The 19,447-nt window shown below is 48.8% G+C and overlaps 1 protein-coding gene across 7 annotated transcripts in view; it reads right to left on the reverse strand.

Moving 5' to 3' along the window:
* The window catches only part of WRAP53 (WD repeat containing antisense to TP53), a 146,626-nt gene that overhangs the window by 57,212 nt on the left and 69,967 nt on the right, over positions 1-19,447 (reverse strand). The gene's annotated exons all lie outside the window — the stretch shown is intronic.

Raw genomic sequence — 19,447 nt, forward strand, 5'->3', positions numbered from 1 at the left:
TTTGCACTGCAGCACCCTGTAGTCCTCATTACAGTTATGGTATATAAAAGGAATGTGTGTGTCCTACATTTGATTTGGAATGATGGCTAATTCTGATAGTTGTGGTTAGTGGATAGCATGCGCTTCCAGTGAGATGAGAGTATTGTGCAGAATGTAACCATTGTCTTCTGTCTGCACTATAAACTGTTCTAGAAGGGCATCTCAAATCATGGATATGGGCCTCTTGCGTAGTGCTCTATATTTCTCTCTTCTAAGTGCCAGTCCCTTGGTAGAGCCTTTTCATACACAAACTCAGAATAAGAGGTGTTGTGGGCAATTTTCATTGCCTTATGATTTGTCACTTGGCCAGTAGGAGCAACAAATCAATAAAGCGGGTTTCAATCTTAGGCGTTTAGGGCCTTGGATATAATCCCAATATGCTGTGTCCCAATATTGTTTGTCCGTTTGGGCCCTAAATGACCTGGTTAGCTCTGTCCAATATGAGGACAGGGAGAGGCACAACTACAACATATGCAGGAGGTTTGCATATTCAGTCCGGCATCTAGCACATAAAGATGTGTCTGCAGGGAAAATGCATGTGCTCTAGCTGGTGATTACCTGTGGGAGAGGGAAGCAACACCATCTCCCTTGGAAACAGGCGTTACAATGCCCTCCTTGCATAAACCAGTTTGCACCAGACCAGGGATATCCCCCGTCCCTATTCAGGCACGGAACCGGACAAAGGGGAGTGACCACTCCCCTGTCCATCATTACCCCAGGGGTGGTGCCCAGAGCTCCTCCAGGTGGCCACTTCATTCCACCATTTTAAAACCAACATGTGCAGGGGTCCCTGGGAGCATTTGAGTGGCCAGGTCAGGCAGGTGACGTCACAGCCCCCTCCTATATAGGTGGTCGCCTTGCTAAGTGACCAATCCCCTTTTAGGGCTATTTAGGGACTCCCTTGCTGGTGGGTCCTCAAATTCGAAGTGCACAACTCCACCACAACTCCTCTGCATTGTTTACTTCATCTTCTGGCCACTGGAACTGCAACAGGGCTCTTCGGGGAACAGACAGGACTGCAACTCTGGCAACTACTTAGCTTTGCAAAATTGTCTCTCCGGCTCCTTCCAGCAACTTCAACATTTCCCCAGCTGTGCATCCTCTGGGGTTGACAAAGCTTCAGCCTGCACAAAGAAGGAAAAAGGAATCTCCCTTGGAGTGAAATAGTCACTCCCATGCAACTGCAGGCACCTACAGCAACTACTTCCACCTGCGTGGATCTGCTTTCCTCTGGAACTGCGTAGATCCTGTATCACAGGTGGTGGTCTGGAGTGGTCCCCTTGGTCCTCTCGGCCAGCTGTCCAACTTGGGAGACAGTCAGCCCTTGCCTCTCCTTGCAGGACAGTACCCCTGTGCACAATGACTCTTGCATCTACCAAGGCTTGTTGTCTCCTGCTCAAAGGGATCTTCAGGCTCCGAGTAGCCCCAGCCCTCAGCACTTCTTCCTGCCAAGCAGTCTCCTCTCTGCTGCTCCAGCAACGTGGGACTTCTCTTCAGGTGAGCTGACTGGGCCTCACTGCAACTTACTGTGCCTGCAGCCAGTGGGTTGCCTGTGGGGAATGCGATTGCTTCTTTTTGCTCTCCCGGCTGCTGAGAGTCACCTGGACTCCGCTTCAAGGGTTGAGTCCCCTGAGCTTTACTGGTCCTCCTCAGCCTTGCAACTCTTCTTTTGCTCCTCTTGCATTTGCCAAGGCTTGTTGGTGGTTCTCCAAAACCAATGACCATCTACAACTCGACAACCGACATGGGACACCATCTGCACTGCTCCAAGGACTCCTCTCAGCTCCTAGGCTCCACAACTTGTCTTCCTCTTAACCCGCCGACCTGGTTCTTCATCCACAGAAGGGTGGGTAGTAACTCCTGCCCCCACTGGACTCTCCATTGTGGACTGGACTCTGACCCCTTTTTTGGTAGGTCCACCACTGGTTTCTTCTAGACTGGTCCTGTTCTTGCACAGTCCTCCTGTTAGTCTGTGGGAAGCCCAGGTACTTACCTCTGCGCTCCTGGTCGCTGGGGGTCACTCAGGCACTCACCTCTTGGGGTTCCTAGATCTTCCATCTCCCCTCTAGCAACTCCACATTCTTGGGTGGGTGACTGTATCTTGCATTCCTCTTTCTTAGCATATAGTTTGGCCCTCCAATAGGGCACTCAGTACTTTTACTAAGTATTGCCAATGCTTGTTGTTTCTATTCTAATCTCCTATTGCTATTGTGTATGTATTTAGTGTGTACTTATCTCCAGACAGGGGAACTGCCTATAAGTAATAGAGTGCTGTGTTACTATAATAAAGTACCTTTATTTTTGTAACACTGCAGTTCTTTCGTGTGTGATATGTTGCTGTGTGACTTTAGTGGTATTGCATAAGCTTTGCATGTCTCCTAGATCAGTCATGGCTGCTCATCCACAGCTACCTCTAGAGAGCCCTGGCTTAGTAGACACTGTCTACACTCCACTAACAGGGGTTGCCTGGACCTGGCATAGAGTGCAAACACCATAGGTGTCTACCACACACCAGGCCAGTTTCCTACACCGGCGACAGCCGGCCCCCCATATAAAGTCAAGCAAAAGAGTCCAGTGTTCAGAACACAGATCATGGGATGACTATTGGTAAGTTCACAAAATAATATAGCAATTTTGAGAGTAAGACCATCTTCAAGAGGGCCAGTCTACTGGTTACTGAAAAGGGCAGGTTAGACCAGAATTTTACCTGGACTATTAATGCAGTAATGGCCGTAATCAGTATGTTCCGATACCTAGTTATCTAAATGTGCCACAGGCTACTGGAACAGTATCAGTACCAAGGTGGATCTCTACCTGGGAACCCGTACATTAAAAAAAAAAAAAAGAAAGAAAAACGGGATTTAGAATAATTGACACATAAACCAGAAAGGTCAGCAAATTTCAGTAATAATACAGAGAAGTATATAGGTTATGTGGCTGTGAAAAAAAAACGAATACTCATGCATTCCCTCATTGTGAGCCCTCCACACATCTGTCAGAGATCAGTGGACAAGCTAGTCTCTTAGTGCCGGGGCCTGTCTGATGGAATTTGTACCAAAAGGTGTTGTGAAAAAAAACCTTGCTCTGAATTGGAGGCATATATACTACCCAAAACCACAATTACAGAGTCCTTCAATAAAGATGCATCTTCCCTATGTATCAATTTCTGTATCCTTTGTATCGAATGGTACACCTGCTCTCAACCATATTGTGGTCCCTTTGGCATACCCTGAGTAAGAAGTGGCAAAGATTTATCCTTTCCATTTTGTACGGAGTTTGGTTACCCGTGGAGAGGAAAGGGGAGTCTCTTGGAGGCATACTATTGGTGCCCCTCGTCTGTGTAATTGCGCCAGCACTCTGTCTCTATTATGAGGGATCCCAATCCTGACATTCCAGGATAGTATTTTATAATGATGTGAAATGGGTGTCATTGTGATGGGCCTGGAGTGTACTCAATTAGTGGATCATTATGAATGTAATGCAGGACAAGAATAAAAGACATTTCTAGTGCAATAGTGAAAATTTCCCCAATGCCGGGTCCAACAGAAAATGTGAGTTCAACCAAACTAAAGGTAATCAACATAACATATCAAATCAAAAACTCATTGTGCAATCACCTGTGGGGGCTGTGGGTCTAGCCGAATTATCACTCCTTGGTCTGGGTGATTAGTATCACCAGTTACAGGCTTGGGGGTGGTTAGGGGTCGGGCGGAGTCACTGCAATGAGTGAAAGGAGGAGGGAAAGAACAGCAGGTAGTTAGAGGATATGTTGTGCTTTGCATTAATAGGACCTAGTGAAGGGGGGGGGGGGGCATTTTCATGCAGTTCTCTGTGGAATAAAGAGATAACTGTATCTTTATACAGACCCCACTGTATAGCCTATGGTGACTTGATCTCCAGAAGGGGAGATTGAAGAGTGTTCCAGGTAATGAAAGGGAGGAGCAAAACAAAAAGCATGAGGTGAGACAGCACAGGTATGTTGCAATCAAGTGAGGGTATAGATATTAATTGTCATGTATTGAGGCACATCTCCCTGAATACACATTGTGGGCATGCAGAAGGTGACCATCACGTTAATGTCAAATAACTGTATCAGCAATCTGTGACGTTAAAGTTGGCAAGAGTGCCATACTTCATTCGAGTCAGATTCAGAGGTAGTGCTCGCCAACGGGCTGGACAAAGAACGTCTACCATGTCCTCCTAGGCCTTCTGTGGTGATGGCCTCACTTTCGATGTTAGTCGTTTGGGAGTTCTAGGGAGTCACAGAATTTGTAATGCACTTCCTCTGCTTGTGTCAGAGGGAGGGGGATGGTGCACCGTGGGATACTGCCGTTCTAGCCAGAACTATGCCACCTCAACAGTATCGAAAGAGAAGGAACGTTGCTCGTGTAGTATCTTCAAATGCACCAGGAACATCAAACATTATGCATAGTGGGTTGGGGGGCGGGGAATGCTATTGTTTCCTCGAACCATCCCTCAATAAATAATGTAGCATTAGATCCTTCAGTTCCTCCCGGTAATCTTATAATGCAGATATTATTTTGGCGTGCACGACCCTCTGCCCTCTTGCGTAAGGCCACTTTTTGTTTGCCAAGGTTTGCTAAGGTAGCGGGCATGATATACCAGACATGGAGAAAATTAAAAGATCTCTGCCTCAGCCACTTTCAGTCTATCATTTACTTTACGATGTTCCTCCTACAATATACCAAGGTCTGCTGCCAAAGAGTCTGTGCAATGGTCAATACTTTCTTCTAGTATCTGTAGGAAGCTGGCCTGGCTTATAGTGGGGACCTGATGGTACTTACACCTTGTGCCAGGTCGAGTTATCCCTTATTAGTAGATTAGTAGTGTTCTAGCAGCTTAGGCTGATAGAGATAGCTATATCAGAGCAGCTGAGGCTTAACTAAGAGACATGCAAACCTCCTACTATACCACTTATATCATATAGCATTATATCATAAGAATCACAATACTCGATTACTAAAAATAAAGGTACTTTATTTTAGTGACAATGTGCCAAAAACATCTCAGAGGATATACTCCCTTAGGAGGTAAGTAAAATACACAAAATATACACACAAACCAAAATCAGGTAAGTAAACAGTTAGAAAAGTAGTGCAAACACTGTAGAATACAATATGATGCAATAGGCCTAAGGGCAACACAAACCATATACTAAGAAATTGGAATACGAACCACTTAGGGACCCCAGGCCTAGTGTAGTGTGTAGGGGGTCGCTGGGAGTGTAAGAAAACACTAAGGGTGTCCAAGATACCCCACCCCAAGACCCTGAAAAGTAGGAGGAAAGTTACCCTACTTCCCCAGAAACAGACTCAAGTTGTGATAGGAGATTCTGCAAAGACCACAACTGACTGCAAAGCACTGAAGACGGATTCCTGGACCTGAGGAAAGAAAGGGGGCCAAGTCCAAGAGTCACGAAAGTGTCCGGGGGGGGCAGTAGCCCACTAAACCCTGGATGAAGGTGCAAAATGGCTGCCTCTGTGTGGAAGAAGCTGAAGATTCTGCAACAACGGAAGGTGCCAGGAACTTCTCCTTTGCACAGATGATGTCCCATGGCATGCTGGAGGATGCAGAGTTGTTTCCACACAGAAAGATCGCAAACAAGCCTTGCTAGCTGCAAAGGTCGCGGTTGAAGTAAATGGGTGCTGCCCGGGCCCAGGAAAGACCAGGAGGTCGCCCCTTGGAAGAAGAGACAGAGGGGTGCTCAGCAACACAGAGAGCCCACGCAGAAGAAGGTAGCACCCGCAGAAGTACTTGAACACAGTGTAAAGAAATGGCTCCCTGTTGCAGTTACCCCCCACTTTTTGCCTGATACTGATGCTGACTTGACTGAGAAGTGTGCTGGGACCCTGCTAACCAGGCCCCAGCACCAGTGTTCCTTCACCTAAAATGTACCATTGTATCCACAATTGGCACACCCTGGCATTCAGATAAGTCCCTTGTAACTGGTACTTCTAGTACCAAGGGCCCTGATGCCAAGGAAGGTCTCTAAGGGCTGCAGCATGTCTTATGCCACCCTAGAGACCCCTCACTCAGCACAGACACACTGCTTACAAGCCTGTGTGTGCTAGTGAGAACAAAATGAGTAAGTCGACATGGCACTCCCCTCAGGGTGCCATGCCAGCCTCTCACTGCCTATGCAGTATAGGTAAGACACCCCTCTAGCAGGCCTTACAGCCCTAAGGCAGGGTGCACTATACCATAGGTGAGGGTACCAGTGCATGAGCACTGTGCCCCTACAGTGTCTAAACAAAACCTTAGACATTGTAAGTGCAGGGTAGCCATAAGAGTATATGGTCTGGGAGTTTGTCAAACACGAACTCCACAGCACCATAATGGCTACACTGAAAACTGGGAAGTTTGGTATCAAACTTCTCAGCACAATAAATGCACACTGATGCCAGTGTACATTTTATTGTAAAATACACCACAGAGGGCACCTTAGAGGTGCCCCCTGAAACTTAACCAACTAGCTGTGTAGGCTGACTGGTTCCAGCAGCCTGCCACACTAGAGACATGTTGCTGGCCCCATGGGGAGAGTGCCTTTGTCACTCTGAGGCCAGTAACAAAGCCTGCACTGGGTGGAGATGCTAACACCTCCCCCAGGCAGGAGCTGTGACACCTGGCGGTGAGCCTCAAAGGCTCACCCCTTTGTCACAGCCCAGCAGGGCACTCCAGCTTAGTGGAGTTGCCCGCCCCCTCCGGCCACGGCCCCCACTTTTGGCGGCAAGGCTGGAGGGAACAAAGAAAGCAACAAGGAGGAGTCACTGGCCAGTCAGGACAGCCCCTAAGGTGTCCTGAGCTGAAGTGACTCTAACTTTTAGAAATCCTCCATCTTGCAGATGGAGGATTCCCCCAATAGGGTTAGGATTGTGACCCCCTCCCCTTGGGAGGAGGCACAAAGAGGGTGTACCCACCCTCAGGGCTAGTAGCCATTGGCTACTAACCCCAAAGACCTAAACACGCCCTTAAATTTAGTATTTAAGGGCTACCCTGAACCCTAGAACATTAGATTCCTGCAACTACAAGAAGAAGGACTGCCCAGCTGAAAACCCCTGCAGCGGAAGACCAGAAGACGACAACTGCCTTGGCTCCAGAAACTCACCGGCCTGTCTCCTGCCTTCCAAAGATCCTGCTCCAGCGACGCCTTCCAAAGGGACCAGCGACCTCGACATCCTCTGAGGACTGCCCCTGCTTCGAAAAGACAAGAAACTCCCGAGGACAGCGGACCTGCTCCAAGAAAAGCTGCAACTTTGTTTCCAGCAGCTTTAAAGAACCCTGCAAGCTCCCCGCAAGAAGCGTGAGACTTGCCACACTGCACCCGGCGACCCCGACTCGGCTGGTGGCGATCCAACACCTCAGGAGGGACCCCAGGACTACTCTGATACTGTGAGTACCAAAACCTGTCCCCCCTGAGCCCCCACAGCGCCGCCTGCAGAGGGAATCCCGAGGCTTCCCCTGACCGCGACTCTTTGAACCTAAAGTCCCGACGCCTGGGAGAGACCCTGCACCCGCAGCCCCCAGGACCTGAAGGACCGGACTTTCACTGGAGAAGTGACCCCCAGGAGTCCCTCTCCCTTGCCCAAGTGGAGGTTTCCCCGAGGAATCCCCCCCTTGCCTGCCTGCAGCGCTGAAGAGATCCCGAGATCTCTCATAGACTAACATTACAACCCCGACGCTTGTTTCTACGCTGCACCCGGCCGCCCCCGCGCTGCTGAGGGTGAAATTTCTGTGTGGACTTGTGTCCCCCCCGGTGCCCTACAAAACCCCCCTGGTCTGCCCTCCGAAGACGCGGGTACTTACCTGCAAGCAGACCGGAAACGGGGCACCCCCTTCTCTCCCTTCTAGCCTATGCGTTTTGGGCACCACTTTGAACTCTGCACCTGACCGGCCCTGCGCTGCTGGTGTGGTGACTTTGGGGTTGCTCTGAACCCCCAACGGTGGGCTACTGTAGGAAGTTGGCTCTGTATGTGCTATTTCAAAGTAAGGAATAGCATGCACAGAGTCCAAGGGTTCCCCTTAGAGGTAAAATAGTGGTAAAAATAGATAATACTAATGCTCTATTTTGTGGTAGTGTGGTCGAGCAGTAGGCTTATCCAAGGAGTAGTGTTAAGCATTTGTTGTACATACACATAGACAATAAATGAGGTACACACACTCAGAGACAAATCCAGCCAATAGGTTTTTATATAGAAAAATATCTTTTCTTAGTTTATTTTAAGAACCACAGGTTCAAATTCTACATGTAATATCTCATTCGAAAGGTATTGCAGGTAAGTACTTTAGGAACTTCAAATCATCAAAATTGCATGTATACTTTTCAAGTTATTCACAAATAGCTGTTTTAAAAGTGGACACTTAGTGCAATTTTCACAGTTCCTAGGGGAGGTAAGTTTTGATTAGTTTTACCAGGTAAGTAAGACACTTACAGGGCTTAGTTCTTGGTCCAAGGTAGCCCACCGTTGGGGGTTCAGAGCAACCCCAAAGTTACCACACCAGCAGCTCAGGGCCGGTCAGGTGCAGAGTTCAAAGTGGTGCCCAAAACACATAGGCTAGAATGGAGAGAAGGGGGTGCCCCGGTTCCGGTCTGCTGGCAGGTAAGTACCCGCGTCTTCGGAGGGCAGACCAGGGGGGTTTGGTAGGGCACCGGGGGGGACACAAGCCCACACAGAAATTTCACCCTCAGCAGCGCGGGGGCGGCCGGGTGCAGTGTAGAAACAAGCGTCGGGTTTTCAATGTTAGTCTATGCGAGATCTCGGGATCTCTTCAGCGCTGCAGGCAGGCAAGGGGGGGATTCCTCGGGGAAACCTCCACTTGGGCAAGGGAGAGGGACTCCTGGGGGTCACTTCTCCAGTGAAAGTCCGGTCCTTCAGGTCCTGGGGGCTGCGGGTGCAGGGTCTCTCCCAGGCGTCGGGACTTTAGGTTCAAAGAGTTGCGGTCAGGGGAAGCCTCGGGATTCCCTCTGCAGGCGGCGCTGTGGGGGCTCAGGGGGGACAGGTTTTGGTACTCACAGTATCAGAGTAGTCCTGGGGTCCCTCCTGAGGTGTTGGATCGCCACCAGCCGAGTCGGGGTCGCCGGGTGCAGTGTTGCAAGTCTCACGCTTCTTGCGGGGAGCTTGCAGGGTTCTTTAAAGTTGCTGGAAACAAAGTTGCAGCTTTTCTTGGAGCAGGTCCGCTGTCCTCGGGAGTTTCTTGTCTTTTCGAAGCAGGGGCAGTCCTCAGAGGATGTCGAGGTCGCTGGTCCCTTTGGAAGGCGTCGCTGGAGCAGGATCTTTGGAAGGCAGGAGACAGGCCGGTGAGTTTCTGGAGCCAAGGCAGTTGTCGTCTTCTGGTCTTCCGCTGCAGGGGTTTTCAGCTAGGCAGTCCTTCTTCTTGTAGTTGCAGGAATCTAATTTTCTAGGGTTCAGGGTAGCCCTTAAATACTAAATTTAAGGGCGTGTTTAGGTCTGGGGGGTTAGTAGCCAATGGCTACTAGCCCTGAGGGTGGGTACACCCTCTTTCTGCCTCCTCCCAAGGGGAGGGGGTCACAATCCTAACCCTATTGGGGGAATCCTCCATCTGCAAGATGGAGGATTTCTAAAAGTTAGAGTCACCTCAGCTCAGGACACCTTAGGGGCTGTCCTGACTGGCCAGTGACTCCTCCTTGTTATTCTCATTATTTTCTCCGGCCTTGCCGCCAAAAGTGGGGCCTGGCCGGAGGGGGCGGGCAACTCCACCAGCTGGAGTTTCCTGCTGGGTTGGCACAAAGGAGGTGAGCCTTTGAGGCTCACCGCCAGGTGTGACAATTCCTGCCTGGGAGAGGTGTTAGCATCTCCACCCAGTGCAGGCTTTGTTACTGGCCTCAGAGTGACAAAGGCACTCTCCCCATGGGGCCAGCAACATGTCTCGGTTTGTGGCAGGCTGCTACAACTAGTCAGCCTACACAGATAGTCGGTTAAGTTTCAGGGGGCACCTCTAAGGTGCCCTCTGTGGTGTATTTTACAATAAAATGTACACTGGCATCAGTGTGCATTTATTGTGCTGAGAAGTTTGATACCAAACTTCCCAGTTTTCAGTGTAGCCATTATGGTGCTGTGGAGTTCGTGTTTGACAGACTCCCAGACCATATACTCTTATGGCTACCCTGCACTTACAATGTCTAAGGTTTTGTTTAGACACTGTAGGGGTACCATGCTCATGCACTGGTACCCTCACCTATGGTATAGTGCACCCTGCCTTAGGGCTGTAAGGCCTGCTAGAGGGGTGTCTTACCTATACTGCATAGGCAGTGAGAGGCTGGCATGGCACCCTGAGGGGAGTGCCATGTCGACTTACTCGTTTTGTCCTCACTAGCACACACAAGCTGGCAAGCAGTGTGTCTGTGCTGAGTGAGAGGTCTCCAGGGTGGCATAAGACATGCTGCAGCCCTTAGAGACCTTCCTTGGCATCAGGGCCCTTGGTACTAGAAGTACCAGTTACAAGGGACTTATCTGGATGCCAGGGTCTGCCAATTGTGGATACAAAAGTACAGGTTAGGGAAAGAACACTGGTGCTGGGGCCTGGTTAGCAGGCCTCAGCACACTTTCAATTGTAAACATAGCATCAGCAAAGGCAAAAAGTCAGGGGGCAACCATGCCAAGGAGGCATTTCCTTACACAACCCCCCCCCAAACGAAAGAGGATGAGACTAACCTTTCCCAAGAGAGTCTTCATTTTCTAAGTGGAAGAACCTGGAAAGGCCATCTGCATTGGCATGGGCAGTCCCAGGTCGGTGTTCCACTATAAAGTCCATTCCCTGTAGGGAGATGGACCACCTCAACAGTTTAGGATTTTCACCTTTCATTTGCATCAGCCATTTGAGAGGTCTGTGGTCAGTTTGAACTAGGAAGTGAGTCCCAAAGAGGTATGGTCTCAGCTTCTTCAGGGACCAAACCACAGCAAAGGCCTCCCTCTCAATGGCACTCCAACGCTGCTCCCTGGGGAGTAACCTCCTGCTAATGAAAGCAACAGGCTGGTCAAGGCCATCATCATTTGTTTGGGACAAAACTGCCCCTATCCCATGTTCAGAGGCATCAGTCTGCACAATGAACTGCTTAGAATAATCTGGAGCTTTGAGAACTGGTGCTGAGCACATTGCCTGTTTCAGGGTGTCAAAGGCCTGTTGGCATTCCACAGTCCAGTTTACTTTCTTGGGCATTTTCTTGGAGGTGAGTTCAGTGAGGGCTGTCACAATGGATCCATATCCCTTCACAAACCTCCTGTAATACCCAGTCAAGCCAAGGAATGCCCTGACTTGAGTCTGGGTTTTTGGAGCTACCCAGTCCAGAATAGTCTGGATCTTGGGTTGGAGTGGCTGAACTTGGCCTCCACCTACAAGGTGGCCCAAGTAAACCACAGTTCCCTGCCCTATCTGGCATTTGGATGCCTTGATAGAGAGGCCTGCAGATTGCAGAGCCTTCAAAACCTTCCTCAGGTGGACCAGGTGATCCTGCCAGGTGGAGCTAAAGACAGCAATATCATCAAGATAAGCTGTGCTAAAGGACTCCAAGCCAGCAAGGACTTGATTCACCAACCTTTGGAAGGTGGCAGGGGCATTCTTTAAACCAAAGGGCATAACAGTAAACTGATAATGCCCATCAGGTGTGGAGAATGCTGTCTTTTCTTTTGCTCCAGGTGCCATTTTTATTTGCCAGTACCCTGCTGTCAAGTCAAAGGTACTTAGAAACTTGGCAGCACCTAATTTATCAATGAGCTCATCAGCTCTTGGAATTGGATGGGCATCTGTCTTGGTGACAGAATTGAGCCCTCTGTAGTCCACACAAAACCTCATCTCTTTCTTTCCATCTTTGGTGTGAGGTTTGGGGACTAAGACCACTGGGCTAGCCCAGGGGCTGTCAGAGCGCTCAATGACTCCCAATTCCAGCATCTTGTGGACTTCCACCTTGATGCTTTCTTTAACATGGTCAGATTGTCTAAAGATTTTGTTCTTGACAGGCATGCTGTCTCCTGTGTCCACATCATGGGTACACAGGTGTGTCTGACCAGGGGTTAAGGAGAAGAGTTCAGGAAACTGTTGTAGGACTCTCCTACAATCAGCTTGCTGTTGGCCAGAGAGGGTGTCTGAGTAGATCACTCCATCTACTGTACCATCTTTTGGGTCTGATGACAGAAGATCAGGGAGAGGTTCACTCTCTGCCTCCTGATCCTCATCTGTTACCATCAACAGATTGACATCAGCCCTGTCGTGGAAGAGCTTAAGGCGGTTTACATGGATCACCCTCTTGGGGCTCCTGCTTGTGCCCAGGTCCACCAGGTAGGTGACCTGACTCTTCCTCTCTAGTACTGGGTAAGGGCCACTCCATTTGTCCTGGAGTGCCCTGGGAGCCACAGGCTCCAGAACCCAGACTTTCTGCCCTGGTTGGAACTCAACCAGTGCAGCCTTTTGGTCATACCAAAACTTCTGGAGCTGTTGGCTGGCCTCAAGGTTTTTGGTTGCCTTTTCCATGTACTCTGCCATTCTAGAGCGAAGGCCAAGTACATAGTCCACTATGTCCTGTTTAGGCTCATGGAGAGGTCTCTCCCAGCCTTCTTTAACAAGGGCAAGTGGTCCCCTTACAGGATGACCAAACAGAAGTTCAAAGGGTGAGAACCCTACTCCCTTCTGTGGTACCTCCCTGTAAGCGAAAAGCAGACATGGCAGGAGGACATCCCATCTCCTTTTGAGTTTTTCTGGGAGCCCCATGATCATGCCCTTTAATGTCTTGTTGAATCTCTCAACTAAGCCATTAGTTTGTGGATGGTAAGGTGTAGTGAATTTATAAGTCACTCCACACTCATTCCACATGTGCTTTAGGTATGCTGACATGAAGTTGGTACCTCTGTCAGACACCACCTCCTTAGGGAAACCCACCCTGGTAAAGATACCAATGAGGGCCTTGGCTACTGCAGGGGCAGTAGTCGACCTAAGGGGAATAGCTTCAGGATACCTGGTAGCATGATCCACTACTACCAGGATATACATATTTCCTGAGGCTGTGGGAGGTTCCAGTGGACCCACTATGTCCACACCCACTCTTTCGAAGGGCACCCCCACCACTGGAAGTGGAATGAGGGGGGCCTTTGGATGCCCACCTGTCTTACCACTGGCTTGACAGGTGGGGCAGGAGAGGCAAAACTCCTTAACCATGTTGGACATATTGGGCCAGTAGAAGTGGTTGACTAACCTCTCCCACGTCTTGGTTTGTCCCAAATGTCCAGCAAGGGGAATGTCATGGGCCAATGTTAGGATGAACTCTCTGAACAGCTGAGGCACTACCACTCTCCTAGTGGCACCAGGTTTGGGGTCTCTGGCCTCAGTGTACAGGAGCCCATCTTCCCAATAGACCCTATGTGTTCCATTTTTCTTGCCTTTGGACTCTTCAGCAGCTTGCTGCCTAAGGCCTTCAAGAGAGGGACAGGTTTCTTGTCCCTTACACAGCTCTTCCCTTGAGGGTCCCCCTGGGCCTAAGAGCTCAACCTGATAAGGTTCAAGCTCCAAAGGCTCAGTTCCCTCAGAGGGCAGAACTTCTTCCTGAGAAGAGAGGTTCCCTTTCTTTTGCTGTGTTGCAGTTGGTTTCCCAACTGACTTTCCTGTTCTCTTGGTAGGCTGGGCCATTTTTCCAGACTCCAGCTCTACTTTTTCACCCTGTGCCTTGCACTGTGCTCTTGTTTTCACACACACCAGTTCAGGGATACCCAGCATTGCTGCATGGGTTTTTAGCTCTACCTCAGCCCATGCTGAGGACTCCAGGTCATTTCCAAGCAGACAGTCCACTGGGATATTTGAGGAGACCACCACCTGTTTCAGGCCATTGACCCCTCCCCATTCTAAAGTAACCATTGCCATGGGATGTACTTTTCTCTGATTGTCAGCGTTGGTGACTGTGTAAGTTTTTCCAGTCAGGTATTGGCCAGGGGAAACCAGTTTCTCTGTCACCATGGTGACACTGGCACCTGTATCCCTCAGGCCCTCTATTCTAGTCCCATTAATTAAGAGTTGCTGTCTGTATTTTTGCATGTTAGGCGGCCAGACAGCTAGTGTGGCTAAATCCACCCCACCCTCAGAAACTAGAGTAGCTTCAGTGTGGACCCTGATTTGCTCTGGGCACACTGTTGATCCCACTTGGAGACTAGCCATACCAGTGTTACCTGGATGGGAGTTTGGAGTGGAACCTTTCTTGGGACAGGCCTTGTCTCCAGTTTGGTGTCCATGCTGTTTACAGCTATGACACCAGGCCTTTTTGGGATCAAAGTTTTTACCCTTGTACCCATTGTTTTGTGAAGAGGCTCTGGGCCCACCCTCCTGTGCAGGTTTTTGGGGGCCTGTAGAAGACTCTTTACTATTTTTAGTTTTGGTTGTCTCATCACCCTTCTGCTGGGGGGTCTTTGTGACCCCTTTCTTTTGGTCACCCCCTGTTGAAGTCTTGGACACCCTTGTCTTGACCCAATGGTCCGCCTTCTTTCCCAATTCTTGGGGAGAAATTGGTCCTAGGTCTACCAGATGCTGATGCAGTTTATCATTGAAACAATTACTTAACAGGTGTTCTTTCACAAATAAATTGTACAGCCCATCATAATTACTTACACCACTGCCTTGAATCCAACCATCTAGTGTTTTCACTGAGTAGTCAACAAAGTCAACCCAGGTCTGGCTCGAGGATTTTTGAGCCCCCCTGAACCTAATCCTGTACTCCTCAGTGGAGAATCCAAAGCCCTCAATCAGGGTACCCTTCATGAGGTCATAAGATTCTGCATCTTGTCCAGAGAGTGTGAGGAGTCTATCCCTACACTTTCCTGTGAACATTTCCCAAAGGAGAGCACCCCAGTGAGATCTGTTCACTTTTCTGGTTACACAAGCCCTCTCAAAAGCTGTGAACCATTTGGTGATGTCATCACCATCTTCATATTTAGTTACAATCCCTTTGGGGATTTTCAACATGTCAGGAGAATCTCTGACCCTATTTATGTTGCTGCCACCATTGATGGGTCCTAGGCCCATCTCTTGTCTTTCCCTTTCTATGGCTAGGATCTGTCTTTCCAAAGCCAATCTTTTGGCCATCCTGGCTAACTGGACGTCCTCTTCACTGGGGCTATCCTCAGTGATTTCAGAGGTGTTGGTCTCACCTGTGAGGGAACCAGCATCTCTGACTATTATTTTAGGAGTCAGGGTTTGAGGGACCCTGTTCTCCCTAGATAGGACTGGTAGGGGGGAATTGTCCTCCAAGTCACTATCCTCTTCCTCTGAGTTGCCACCCTCAGAGGGGTTGGCCTTTTCAAACTCTGCCAAAAGCTCCTGGAGCTGTATTTTGGTAGGTTTGGGGCCCATTGTTATTTTCTTTAGTTTACAGAGTGACCTTAGCTCTCTCATCTGTAGATGGAGGTAAGGTGTGGTGTCGAGTTCCACCACATTCACATCTGTGCTAGACATTATGCTTCTAAAAGTTGGAATACTTTTTAAGAAACTAAAACTGATTCTAGAATCTAATTCAAACTTTTAACAAACTTTTAAACTCTAAAAGAAATGCTAAACAGGATCTAACACAAGGCCCTAGCAGGTCTTTTAAGAATTTAGAAAACTTTTCAAATTGCAAAAATGAATTTCTAATGACAATTTTGGAATTTGTCGTGTGATCAGGTATTGGCTGAGTAGTCCAGCAAATGCAAAGTCTTGTACCCCACCGCTGATCCACCAATGTAGGAAGTTGGCTCTGTATGTGCTATTTCAAAGTAAGGAATAGCATGCACAGAGTCCAAGGGTTCCCCTTAGAGGTAAAATAGTGGTAAAAATAGATAATACTAATGCTCTATTTTGTGGTAGTGTGGTCGAGCAGTAGGCTTATCCAAGGAGTAGTGTTAAGCATTTGTTGTACATACACATAGACAATAAATGAGGTACACACACTCAGAGACAAATCCAGCCAATAGGTTTTTATATAGAAAAATATATTTTCTTAGTTTATTTTAAGAACCACAGGTTCAAATTCTACATGTAATATCTCATTCGAAAGGTATTGCAGGTAAGTACTTTAGGAACTTCAAATCATCAAAATTGCATGTATACTTTTCAAGTTATTCACAAATAGCTGTTTTAAAAGTGGACACTTAGTGCAATTTTCACAGTTCCTAGGGGAGGTAAGTTTTGATTAGTTTTACCAGGTAAGTAAGACACTTACAGGGCTTAGTTCTTGGTCCAAGGTAGCCCACCGTTGGGGGTTCAGAGCAACCCCAAAGTTACCACACCAGCAGCTCAGGGCCGGTCAGGTGCAGAGTTCAAAGTGGTGCCCAAAACACATAGGCTAGAATGGAGAGAAGGGGGTGCCCCGGTTCCGGTCTGCTGGCAGGTAAGTACCCGCGTCTTCGGAGGGCAGACCAGGGGGGTTTGGTAGGGCACCGGGGGGGACACAAGCCCACACAGAAATTTCACCCTCAGCAGCGCGGGGGCGGCCGGGTGCAGTGTAGAAACAAGCGTCGGGTTTTCAATGTTAGTCTATGCGAGATCTCGGGATCTCTTCAGCGCTGCAGGCAGGCAAGGGGGGGATTCCTCGGGGAAACCTCCACTTGGGCAAGGGAGAGGGACTCCTGGGGGTCACTTCTCCAGTGAAAGTCCGGTCCTTCAGGTCCTGGGGGCTGCGGGTGCAGGGTCTCTCCCAGGCGTCGGGACTTTAGGTTCAAAGAGTTGCGGTCAGGGGAAGCCTCGGGATTCCCTCTGCAGGCGGCGCTGTGGGGGCTCAGGGGGGACAGGTTTTGGTACTCACAGTATCAGAGTAGTCCTGGGGTCCCTCCTGAGGTGTTGGATCGCCACCAGCCGAGTCGGGGTCGCCGGGTGCAGTGTTGCAAGTCTCACGCTTCTTGCGGGGAGCTTGCAGGGTTCTTTAAAGTTGCTGGAAACAAAGTTGCAGCTTTTCTTGGAGCAGGTCCGCTGTCCTCGGGAGTTTCTTGTCTTTTCGAAGCAGGGGCAGTCCTCAGAGGATGTCGAGGTCGCTGGTCCCTTTGGAAGGCGTCGCTGGAGCAGGATCTTTGGAAGGCAGGAGACAGGCCGGTGAGTTTCTGGAGCCAAGGCAGTTGTCGTCTTCTGGTCTTCCGCTGCAGGGGTTTTCAGCTAGGCAGTCCTTCTTCTTGTAGTTGCAGGAATCTAATTTTCTAGGGTTCAGGGTAGCCCTTAAATACTAAATTTAAGGGCGTGTTTAGGTCTGGGGGGTTAGTAGCCAATGGCTACTAGCCCTGAGGGTGGGTACACCCTCTTTCTGCCTCCTCCCAAGGGGAGGGGGTCACAATCCTAATCCTATTGGGGGAATCCTCCATCTGCAAGATGGAGGATTTCTAAAAGTTAGAGTCACCTCAGCTCAGGACACCTTAGGGGCTGTCCTGACTGGCCAGTGACTCCTCCTTGTTATTCTCATTATTTTCTCCGGCCTTGCCGCCAAAAGTGGGGCCTGGCCGGAGGGGGCGGGCAACTCCACTAGCTGGAGTGTCCTGCTGGGTTGGCACAAAGGAGGTGAGCCTTTGAGGCTCACCGCCAGGTGTGACAATTCCTGCCTGGGAGAGGTGTTAGCATCTCCACCCAGTGCAGGCTTTGTTACTGGCCTCAGAGTGACAAAGGCACTCTCCCCATGGGGCCAGCAACATGTCTCGGTTTGTGGCAGGCTGCTACAACTAGTCAGCCTACACAGATAGTCGGTTAAGTTTCAGGGGGCACCTCTAAGGTGCCCTCTGTGGTGTATTTTACAATAAAATGTACACTGGCATCAGTGTGCATTTATTGTGCTGAGAAGTTTGATACCAAACTTCCCAGTTTTCAGTGTAGCCATTATGGTGCTGTGGAGTTCGTGTTTGACAGACTCCCAGACCATATACTCTTATGGCTACCCTGCACTTACAATGTCTAAGGTTTTGTTTAGACACTGTAGGGGTACCATGCTCATGCACTGGTACCCTCACCTATGGTATAGTGCACCCTGCCTTAGGGCTGTAAGGCCTGCTAGAGGGGTGTCTTACCTATACTGCATAGGCAGTGAGAGGCTGGCATAGCACCCTGAGGGGAGTGCCATGTCGACTTACTCGTTTTGTCCTCACTAGCACACACAAGCTGGCAAGCAGTGTGTCTGTGCTGAGTGAGAGGTCTCCAGGGTGGCATAAGACATGCTGCAGCCCTTAGAGACCTTCCTTGGCATCAGGGCCCTTGGTACTAGAAGTACCAGTTACAAGGGACTTATCTGGATGCCAGGGTCTGCCAATTGTGGATACAAAAGTACAGGTTAGGGAAAGAACACTGGTGCTGGGGCCTGGTTAGCAGGCCTCAGCACACTTTCAATTGTAAACATAGCATCAGCAAAGGCAAAAAGTCAGGGGGCAACCATGCCAAGGAGGCATTTCCTTACAGCTACCTTGGACCAAGAACTAAGCCCTGTAAGTGTCTTACTTACCTGGTTAACCTAACCAATACTTACCTCCCCTAGGAACTGTGAAAATTGCACTAAGTGTCCACTTTCCAAACAGCTATTTGTCAATAACTTGAAAAGTATACATGCAATTTTGATGATTTGAAGTTCCTAAAGTACTTACCTGCAATACCTTTCGAATGAGATATTACATGTAGAATTTGAACCTGTGGTTCTTAAAATAAACTAAGAAAAGATATTTTTCTATACAAAAACCTATTGGCTGGATTTGTCTCTGAGTGTGTGTACCTCATTTATTGTCTATGTGTATGTACAACAAATGCTTAACACTACTCCTTGGATAAGCCTACTGCTCGACCACACTACCACAAAATAGAGCATTAGTATTATCTATTTTTACCACTATTTTACCTCTAAGGGGAACCCTTGGACTCTGTGCATGCTATTCCTTACTTTGAAATAGCACATACAGAGCCAACTTCCTACATTGGTGGCAGCGGTGGGATACAAGACTTTGCATTTGCTGGACTACTCAGCCAATACCTGATCACACGACAAATTCCAAAATTGTCATTAGAAATTGATTTTTGCAATTTGAAAAGTTTTCTAAATTCTTAAAAGACCTGCTAGGGCCTTGTGTTAGATCCTGTTTAGCATTTCTTTTAGAGTTTAAAAGTTTGTAAAAGTTTGAATTAGATTCTAGAACCAGTTGTAGATTCTTAAAAAGTATTCCAACTTTTAGAAGCAAAATGTCTAGCACAGATGTGACTGTGGTGGAACTCGACACCACACCTTACCTCCATCTTAAGATGAGGGAGCTAAGGTCACTCTGTAAAATAAAGAAAATAACAATGGGCCCCAAACCTACCAAAATACAGCTCCAGGAGCTTTTGGCAGAGTTTGAAAAGGCCAACCCCTCTGAGGGTGGCAACTCAGAGGAAGAGGATAGTGACTTGGAGGAAAATTCCCCCC

This window comes from Pleurodeles waltl, chromosome 12 (assembly GCF_031143425.1).
Source record: "Pleurodeles waltl isolate 20211129_DDA chromosome 12, aPleWal1.hap1.20221129, whole genome shotgun sequence".
In the NCBI taxonomy this organism is placed as follows: domain Eukaryota; kingdom Metazoa; phylum Chordata; class Amphibia; order Caudata; family Salamandridae; genus Pleurodeles; species Pleurodeles waltl.